This window comes from Scleropages formosus, chromosome 20, assembly GCF_900964775.1.
Source record: "Scleropages formosus chromosome 20, fSclFor1.1, whole genome shotgun sequence".
Classification (NCBI taxonomy): domain Eukaryota; kingdom Metazoa; phylum Chordata; class Actinopteri; order Osteoglossiformes; family Osteoglossidae; genus Scleropages; species Scleropages formosus.
This window is the reverse complement of record NC_041825.1, coordinates 17,764,509-17,775,184: the sequence shown is the minus strand read 5'-3', so window position 1 is coordinate 17,775,184 and position 10,676 is coordinate 17,764,509. Positions and strand designations below refer to the sequence as shown.

Below are 10,676 nucleotides of genomic sequence, written 5' to 3'. Positions count from 1 at the left end.
AAACAAATACAACATCATTTGTAATCTTTCCTGTCTGTGATTCTACCCATATTGGCCTGCTGATGTCTTACGAAGATGACCTGAATTCAGATTCAGTTTTCCAGATGTTTTATGGAAGACAAAATTTACTATGGTTTTGCTTATCCCGCCTGACCGAGATGTCTACATGAAAGGAAGATTCATGTGTTTGACCGCTTTTCTGACAGCTTCGAAGGACTGTGGTTCTTATAGGTATTTCAAAGAGCTGAATTTCTTTCCATTTTACTTCTTTTCTGGTTTCTGTTTTCGTTATTATTTTATTGGACTTGTTCTTACCTTGTTTTGGTGGTAGTCTTTTTATTTTATTTATGGTGGTTTCCTGGATGATGGTGCAGCCTAGGGATGATAGGTGTAGAAGTTAGGTACGATCTCTGTCAAACACCCATAAATACAATGGTGACTCACAGGTTCTGGTGGGGAAGGGGGTGGAGATTGTCCTCACAGTTTTTGGCTGTCATCATTTGAATTTTTGGGTTTTGTTCCCTCCTTCTCCCTCTCTCTCTCTCTCTCTCTCTCTCTCTCTCTCTCTCTCTCTCTCTCTCTCTCTCTCTCTCTCTCTCTCGGGGAGAGGAGTTGTCAAAGTTTTTGTTTATAGTTCGACTATCACTGCTTTTTTGGATTTTGATATCTCTCTCGTTCTCTCTTTTTTCTTTTTCTGCCTTCTACTTCACTTGGTCAGGTGTTCTTGGTGTTCAGGTAAAACTGAGTTTCAATTTAAACTTTCCCCCGAAATCTCAATATAAGTCAGAGGCGAAGGATTTAAATATGTCTAAATATTCATAAATATTTGAAAAGAAAAATAGCCCATTTAACAGTGTACTCAAAACTTAAATGGGACTGTGTTTACTTCTTTTCTTGAATAATGCAGTAGAAGTACTGCTATTATTGTACCCTCTTAGGAAATTTAGAGTGTACCTAATTCCAGTACATACTTAAAGGATATTTCCAAGGACATCTGAGCTGTGTTTTTATTTGAACTGGAACAAAAGCAACAGTGGGACACAACAATATAAGAGCAAACAGTACAACTCAGAGAAATATTGGGAACACCTGCAAATCTTAGCTGTGTTTTAGTGAGAAGCTGCTCCAAGTACTTTGATACATTTATCCTGGAGTGACATTCATTCAAGGAGATGAATGTCAGATATTTAAAATAAACATGTGCTTAGTGGAGTCGTGTTCAGTCAAGAATTTATAAAAGCTTTTAACAAAACGTTAAATTCTTCACTCCTTATTTGGATTGTGAACCTCTTAAACAAAGGTACTTTACACCTTTGAAATACTCTAAATTTCTGCCATTGTCTTATTTATGTGGATGTATCTGCAACTTTTTGGTGCACTATTTCTGTCCTTGTGCTGTCATAAACCAGTGCTGTTGTTAATCAATTAAAAAAAAGAAAATAATCCAATACTGTAATATAATATCATACTATAAAAATACTAAAGAAGCACTTCAAATGTGCAAATTAATAACCAGGAATTCATTTTTCCAGGAATGTGTTATTTATTAAATTTAGAAATAGATTAAATAACCAGGATGAGACACATTGTAGCATCAAAATCTTTTCTCCATGTTCCAGTATGTACATGTCTAAAAACTCTTGTAAGTTATCCAGGTCTGGTTATCAGATCATCTTCAATACTAAGCTCAACTGTATTTAAGGAAAAAAGAAAAATGAACTGTGACTACTGAGCTTCTGAAACAATTATCTGGTTCACAAGAAGAAAAAATATCTTAATCAAGAAACTTATAAATTACTGTAGCTTGTTAGATAACTGAAAATATCTTAACCCCGTGTCACTCTATTACTTATGTTTATTTGCTTAGAATTTTATTTGCTTTGTTCCAGATAACTGCTTCAGCTAATGTATACAAATCTTTCCCTAGTCTTTTGTTACTTTATTTCTGTTGTCATGGAAACCAAAGTGAGTGGAAAAAATTGCCTTCTGGATTCTGAAGACTGAATCAGCAGCACTGCAGCAGATAACATAGCTGTTAAAAAATTGAACTTGGGGCAAAATGTACCTTGGTCAGTTTCCTGGAAGTGCTGTATTTGAACTTTTAAATACGGTACTTAATAGCCTGTATGTTGCAAATATGTTTCACTGCTGTGACTCAAGGTAAAAGTAATTGTCCACACCTTACAGTCCAAAAGGAGCAAAGACACATCTAATAATAGCCTCAGTAGAGTAAGTGCAAAAGGTCCTGAAGTGCATTAAAGCAACCAAGAAACTCTGCTCATCCTCGAGCAAGTAACTTTCCAAAGCACCTCCCAAGACCTCAAATCAGTGTTAGTGTTTTTGTTTATTTTGCTGTTATTTTGAAGATTGTTGCAAACATTAATAAGGCTGTCACCGTCTACTATATTATTTTTGTAGGTCTGAGCTTTTGTGAAGTTGACCATTTCTGACTGACATCTACACCTTTTGTATTAGTCGAATGTAAGGATTAACTCTAGTGCATTTAAAAACATCTGACAATTTCAAAAGTTTTTAACTCTTTATTTTTATAAAACTGCCTTAGAACCTCTTTTGGGTGCTGACTCATGCTGATGTGCCACTGCAAAGTTCTACAAGTACCTCTCATTAAGGCAATGGTTCAAGTGTGTCTCATTGCTCTTGACACTCTTGGCTCCCTTAAGGGTTATGTTTTGTACAGGGTAGGGTTCTTCAGAACTGACAAAAGCTGTGTAGTATGAAAGTAACCATAGGATCATGGTCTCAACCATCTCACTGGTAACAACTGCAAAGAAAGTCTGTAGCATTTTGCAGTTATGTGATATAAGAATTGATCATCACCTTACCAGACACAATCTGAGAAAACAACGATGACTGAAAAGGACAAATGTAGCTATATTTTTGTAGGTGCTATTAGGTATGCTATAGAAATTTACCCCATGCATAGCCATGGCATAAAACCTGGCTTTTAGGATAATCCATTATTAAACTGTGAATGGATTTTAATGGATTTACAGAGTATTGCTGTAAACTGCAAAAATAATTCAAAAGGAAACCAAGCTTGTTTCAAATAATTAAACATTATGATACACTACAAAAGATTTATTTCACAAAAATGAATATATGAATGATCCTTAATGTTTAACCTCATGTCAGGCAGACAATAAAATTGCTGTAATGCTGATGCAAACATGCATGCTATATTCAGGAGGCACCCAGCGATGCCCGCCCAGGACCATGGTAACTGTCCAGCCTTCCTTTTTGTCCAACAGAGGGCATACTTTTTTGAAACTAGGATATGCAACATGATGCTGTACTTTTTGCTTGAGTTATGCAGTGATACACAGTGTACAGTATTCTGTGCCTACAACTGGCTGCTGGAAAATTTAAACCCTTCCCAAAAATCCTTTATTATGTGGTTATCAGAGAAACCTTGATCATCTGAAACTGTTCAGATTATTTATAATATTTTTATTCTGCCACTAGAAGTGAACCAGGAGTAGTCCTTCTGAAATTTTTATCACTGGAGCTAAAAGTATAAATTCTATGAAATACAGAGGATATGCAGAAATATATAAAATAATGTCTAGTGTATGAAGGCCTAGGGGGGATGTTTGAATCAGGAAATAGGAAAAAGCCAGGAATGGTCAACAGTACCTGTTGGGGGTTAGGATCACAAGACTCATTTTTCTTTGCAGGTAAACAGGCAATTGTACAAGAGCATAGCTATGGGTTCAGAGGTCCATAACTGGCACAAAGGACACAGTTTTGAGGTTAACAAACTGGTTTGAAACATCCTGTGCCATGCAGACATATGTAAACTTTCAGTACTTTCCACTTGTAGTTAATTTGTAGATTAAAAAAACATTCAATTGAAAATTGTTTGCTACTGAATCTGAAATGACACTGTGCCAAGAGAAACACAGAAATGCACAAATCAGGATAATGTACAGTACTCCTTGCAGAACCACATCCATCATTATCAGTTTCTGATATGTCCTCTAGATGTCTTTTTCCTATGTAAAAAACAGAAAGGAAGTAATAATTGCAATTTCACAATTTTAAAATGAAATTGCAGCTTTTTGTTCATAGGATAATACCTTTGAAGCTTACTGCTGCATAGTACATTTTAAAATGATGAGTTACCATTCGCAAGGTTCGACTTGAAAATACCAATAAGTTTTCACTTATTCTCATTCTCAGCTGTAAGAAGTGATTACCAAAGTTCTTTGGTAAACTCCAGTAATCTGTCCTTTCAACAGCAAGAGCAATAATAATAATAATAATAATAATAATAATAATAATAATAATAACAATAATATATGTGAGAACACAAAAAACTACATTATCTATGCACTATCTATGGTGTTATATGATTGGCTGACCTCTTTAGGAAGACCTATGTATTGTGAGATTGGTGAATGGATACTGGAGCTCATTGGTGAACAAATTGTCTTCATTAGGACACTGTGGACTGTATTTCCCCAGTTTGGTTTTTTAGCCTTAGAAAGATGAGAAGAGAAACAGTGGTGCCTTTAAAAAAGTTTAGTAAGCACTTGAAAAACAGCAATGGTCATCCTTAGTGATTCATTTAAATAAAACATTGTACAACAACAAATACACACACACACACACATTTTCAGAACCGCTTGTCCCATACGGGGTCGCGGGGAACCGGAGCCTACCCGGTGACACAGGGCGTAAGGCCGGAGGGGGAGGGGACATACCCAGGACGGGACGCCAGTCCGTCACAAGGCACCCCAAGCGGGACTCGAACCCCAGACCCACCGGAAAGCAGGACTGTGGTCCAACCCACTGCGCCACTGCACCCCCCACAACAACAAATAATAGGCAGCAAATATACAGATGAAAATTGCAAGAAAAAGAACCACCACAAAGGCATCTTTGAACTTCAGAGTCAAAGAATGCCCAAAAAAGCATTAATCTGCAGCTGTAACTCTAAAACAAAGCCATATTTACATCTCCTTGTTCTCAACGGTAATGTCTGCTCAGTCTTCCTGCTCAGCCATAAAGCAGTTTTGTAAAGAGCAGAAGTGTGTCTGAGTTATTGATTGTGTGTATGTGTGTCTTTATATGAAATGAATTATTTTTATCTGCAGATGAAGTAGAGCTGCTTTCCAGATTCAGACCTCCCTTCCAGCAAATGTCAAATCCAAATATAAAATTCCCAACCTGAAATGAAATTTGAGGCTGATGGTGAGGGATCCATTGTTCATAGGGGGTGTTTTGCTGGTTCTTCAGCATTTGCTGTCCTATTGGTCAAGGACTAGCTATAAGTTTTCTGCTCGCTCCTGTGCTCTAATCCTGGGCTTCAGGGCCCCACCTCCAAAAGCAAATCGAATGGGAAATTCAAGGAATATAATGACCATCATTACAAGAGCAACAAATAAATTAGCAAAGTGTTCATTTAGAAAGTTTGATTGACATAAGTGCAAAAAAATGTGCTGCGTGGCATTTTTCCTTCCATTAAAATTTTGAGAATTGTCTTGATATGCCAAGAGACAATCAATTTTACATTTGACATGAGGCAGACACATCAAAACAGGCTACAAACAACATAGATGAGCTTATCCTGAAGTATTTCAATGGAATAAAATTACAAATGATGTAGAATTACTACCTTTGCAATATGAAATGTATGGAAACACTTCAAGGACAGAGTAGTTTTCTCTGACTGTGTCTTAACCAATAACACAAACCATAGTGCAGGATGATCGAGCAAATCCTTTATTGTGCGTTAATTTTTGCCACTTCCCTCTTTTGATTGAGAAAAGCACTATCACACACTCTTTCTTGCACTTTAATATCTTCCAGGGCCAACGCCATGCTCATTCATCCAGCCCCTACTAATACTGCACATCCTTTCAGTCAGTGGATTAAGGTGACTTCATTGAGTGGTGAAGTGGTGACTGGTCCCAACAGCAGTGCAAAACAAAGGACAGACCTGAGCATAAATGGTCCCCTTTCAGACTCTCTCTTGGTTGATGCTCCAGTTATGAATGCAGTAAACATAACTCTTTTTTGCTTTTTTGCTTGAGGCCAAGAGTGAGTCTGTAGTTTCAACTGACATTTAGATCTCTCTTGCTGTGTCTGTCATTTTTGCATGCCAGCAAAGAGTTAAATTGAAATTTTAACAAGATGAGCATTGTATTTTATCTAAATGGAACAGAAGCGGTAGATCACAATGTGTACATTTAACACAGATTACTTATATTATTACTGTTATTGGTACAAAAAATCCCGAGGAGGAATTTTCTGGTGCGAGCCAGTGGATAGTGAAAGTAGAGAAGCTTGAAGTCAGTCAGAGGTGAGAGAGCTGCAATGTCACCAGTTATTCTGTAACAGGGAAAATAGTACATCCTGTGCTGTAGGCATGTGGTTCCTTAGGGGGACTGTACAGTTGTCTGATGGTAATCGTGTCACTGTCACTGCTGGTCTTTGGATATGCCAGATCATACAAACCCCTTGGAACATGCATGTATGTCTTCCTTTTGACTCCTGATTCCTCTCCTGCTCAATGGGGATCCATCAGCCCTTCTTCACTTCTTCCATCGAGCATGTATCCATCCTGTTACAACAAAATAAACCGCAAAAAATGCTGTTAACTCAGTTTCTATTCTGTCTGAAATTGAAAGGCAACTCAACCTGAGCACTACAGCTCTGTGCCAGAACCTAAACCTGAGCTGCACAACAGCTTGAATCCAGCAAAATGAGTCCATTGCAAGGTTAAGCCGTTCTATATCAAACTTTCCGACACTAGGCTTTGCCTAGACGTTATTCATGTCACATCACTGGTACACCCTTCAGGTATCACTGACTCTTTGAAAATTAATGTATAATTGTTATTCAGCCGCAAAAATGTGTTACTGGTTCACTGAATCAGTCAACAAAACTTCCATTAGCATCGAACTAGTTGGGTGCAGAGCAATCAGTGCATACTGACATGTGGAGTGATATTCTTGTACCATGAGGTTCATGCTACTGGATAAAGAAGGAGAACAATTAGCTGCGATGGTTCTTCTCAGTTGCAACTGGCCGCAGGGCTCATGCATTCAAGGGCCCCTGGGTAATGATATTTGGCAGAGCTACGTAGTCCCTCGTTCTTCCCCCTGCTGATTTGCCCAAGAGCAGAGTACTGTGCCGGATCCTGTGCATGAATGGTACTATGATGGCACAAATGCCTGTGTTTTGTGCAGTGCGGCCCATGGGGCTGCTGTCCTTCAAGAGCATTCTGCTTGTACATTCCTCCACACTGGGACTGAAGAAACACTGTTTGCCACATAGATGAGCCTTTTCCAGAAAACTGGAGACCTTGCTCAGAAATTATTTAAACTTGTTATTTGCTTTTAAATTTTGCTGGAGACATTGAAAGAAATTAAACACAAAAGTAGGTACATGCCATGAACGCTGTGTCATGCAAGAGTATGGACTCTGTGTACCTTCTGGATTATCAACTACAACTGATTAAGAGATGAGGGTCAGGTGCAGCCACAGTATTTAAACCAAAGGGGCAAAGGAGCTGTAGTGTGGAAATGTGACAGAGTTGAGTATGAGTATGGTTGCAAATAAAAGCTCCTTTTTGTGTTTAATTATGTTTTGCAGTGCTGTCTATTGTATTATTTTAATAAAATGCAAATAAAAAGTTCTTCCTATAGCTACTGCATCAGTCTTACTCACTCCCCTGACATGCCCCTGTGTGTCACAGATGACACAGATTCGATGACATGGTGACCTTATTTCATATACATGCAAACAAGGGATAGGTTATTTTTCAACACTTTCACTAAACAGATAAAGTCAACACCAGTGGTACAACACCAGACAAAAGTCTGATAGTCTGAGCACACATGTTGGAAACAATTTTTTATCACAGTTTGATTTCAGTCAAACTATTTTTTATTCATTATAACTATATTAAATAAAAAAAAAAAATAGTTTTCAAAATTATTTTTTTGAATTTATTATAACTATAATAGGGGGGCGCAGTGGCACAGCGGGTTTGGCCGGATCCTGCTCTCTGGCAGGTCTGGGGTTCGAGTCCTGCTTGGGGTGCCTTGCGATGGACTGGCGTCCTGTCCTGGGTGTGTCCCCTCCCTCTCCGGCCCTACTCCCTGTGTTACCGGGTAGGCTCCGGTTCCCCGCGACCCCGTCTGGGACAAGCGGCTCTGAAAATGTGTGTGTGTGTGTGTGTAAAACTATATTGAAGACTTTAGCAGAAACTACCTAGTGAATAAACAGAAGTAAGTGTCTGTTATGACATTTTTGATGCAGAGGAGGAGCACAGCACTGAATTGTGTATATAAACCAGAACAACACACTGAATAGGAAGCTGTGAAGACAGCATGTATGTTTTTATCTTGATAATGGAACGTTAAATACGTGCTCACCAAAAAAAAAAAAAAAAATGCAGGAGAAACTCTTATTAAACGGTATTTTTCTGTATCTTATGTACACTTACCTGGTTTATTTTGTGTTATGTCATTGATGGTCCATTTCTTGTTCTGTTCTCAATTATGTAATCAACATGCATTGTAAAGGTCAAGCATCCATTTTCATTTAGAAGCCTGTGCGCTGCTATGTAGTGGACGCCAATGTCCAGCTAGTTGTCATTCCTACCGGCAATTTGTCCAGTCATTTTCATTGTGCTATTCAATTACTGTCACATGGCGCTCTGTATGTTATTTATTTATGTGTCCCTGTAATGTTTCTACATAGTGAGGAAGGCCCATAGCTGAAATATGTTCATGTTATGTTACTGCTTTTGTGGTCACATGTGGTTACCGCTGTAAATCCTGGCCTTCAAAAACTTTATTTATTTATTTATTTATTTATTTTTAATGTTTTTTATTTTAAAGTACAGATTAATGTTGCCACATGTTAATAAAAGATAATAAGTGTCACACCCTCAACCACACCCTGGCCGAACACACCTAGTCTGAATCAGCGGGAGCGAGTTTAACGGACGCCGCGCCACTGTTCCCACGTTACGGAATCTCAGTGAGACAACCGTCTCCTCTGCATTTGCAACCTGATTCCTTTTACATCTCGCCCTTCATTGCTGCCGCTTCACCCTCGCCGTGCTTTTCTGCCCTAGCTCCAGACACCCTTGGTTTAGACCACATCTCCGAACTTCAAGAACGGAAAAAGATTTCCCCAACAATGATGTTGGCTTCTTGGTTGCTCGACTCACGCCTGACCCTGACCACAATTCCCAATTCATAGAGTTTAGTCAGGTAATTCTTTTGTTGGCAAACCAATTTAGAAATTTCCATATCTGACTGATGGCAGCAATGGAAGGCAGGAGTGACTGCCAACATTCTGTCTTGAAGGGGGTGAACAGGAGAAAAAAACAATTAGTATTCACAAGCTCAGCAAGGAGAAAGGCATGCTGGGAAGTTAAATATAGACACTTTTCCATTAATGAGGCATTGAGTTCATTGAGGTGATGCCTGTACCATTTGGTGAGCAACACAGCAATGACAATTTTTCTCTTGGAATCTGAGCTTATAGGCTTACTTTGCAGTATAAAAATCTAAAACAAATTTGATCCTTTCAGACGTTTTTGGTTCACTTTGGTTTCTCGAGCCTACCATACCTCACAGATACCTGTAAAGCCACAAAGAAACATGCATTAATAACACTTTAAAACTGTTGAAGAAAGAGAATTCCCTTGAATAATTCTCTATTGCAGAGTTCATTATATGGCCATTATGACAGGACAGAATGGAAGAAGAGGCTGTCTGCTAATAAGGGAGTAATGTTGCAGATGAAAAAAATATCAACATGTGGTTGGAATTGTTATCTCTACAGATAGCAACACAGAGAGGGCGCGTCTCCAGACTCTGTAAGACATTACAGATCAGTTACTTGATCAATTCCAATGCATTTTAACTGCCCAGATATGAGTTTAAACTTCTCTTTTAAAAATTTATTGTTTGGAGTTCGTTTTGGGGGTGGAGTGGGCTTGGCCGGGTCCTGCTCTTTGGTGGGTCTGGGGTTTGAGTCCCGCTTGGGGTGCCTTGTGACAGACTGGCGTACCCCCCCCCACAAAGCCTTGCACCCTGCTTTGCTGGGTTAGGCTCAGGTTCGCTGCAACCCTGCTCGGGACAAGCGGCCTCAGCCAATGTGTGTGTGTGAGATAGTTCTGCAACTGATTTTATTTGAATTTTCAGCATTCCAAATTGATTGACATTGGGTCATCTACGTATTGACTCACCTGTTGGTTTAAAAATCTTAGCTTTGTGATGGGACTCCGTGTGCTGCTTGTACTGTTTGCTTGCTAAAACATGCAGGGCGAGGGGATAAACAGCTATCCCAGCACACTGATGGACTGGTGTCAGGGACTGACATTGGCTATCAAACAGCTCATCAATGGATGCTGAACACCCACCTCTCAGTCAGGCATGACACCGATGCCTTGCTAAGGGTTGGCACCACACAGGTCAGAGAACAACTTTTGAGACAGCTTCTGTTCTGATGTTACAGCAGGTACAAACATTTACATTCATTCATTTAGAAGATGCTTTTCTCTAAAGCAATGTACGTCTCTGAGCACAATACAAAAAAGTACATTATGCCGACTAAAGGAAAGATCAAACAAACATGCTGAACTGCATGTAACAGTAGGACATCAGTATCAGCAATATCATAGGGTCAAA

The 10,676-nt window shown here is 39.0% G+C and overlaps 1 protein-coding gene across 3 annotated transcripts in view; it reads right to left on the bottom strand.

Annotated features, from left to right (window-relative positions):
* Window positions 1-323: 323 nt before the first annotated feature.
* uts2r (urotensin 2 receptor) overlaps window positions 324-10,676 on the bottom strand; it is a 43,647-nt gene continuing 33,294 nt past the window's right edge. For 2 of the 3 annotated variants that reach the window (XM_018762170.2, XM_018762168.2), the window contains exon 3: window positions 5,838-6,586. The gene's annotated coding sequence lies outside the window, so the exon portion shown is untranslated. Of the gene's footprint in view, window positions 376-5,837; window positions 6,587-10,676 lie in introns of those variants that run through there. The other variant, XM_018762169.2, reaches the window with a different exon arrangement.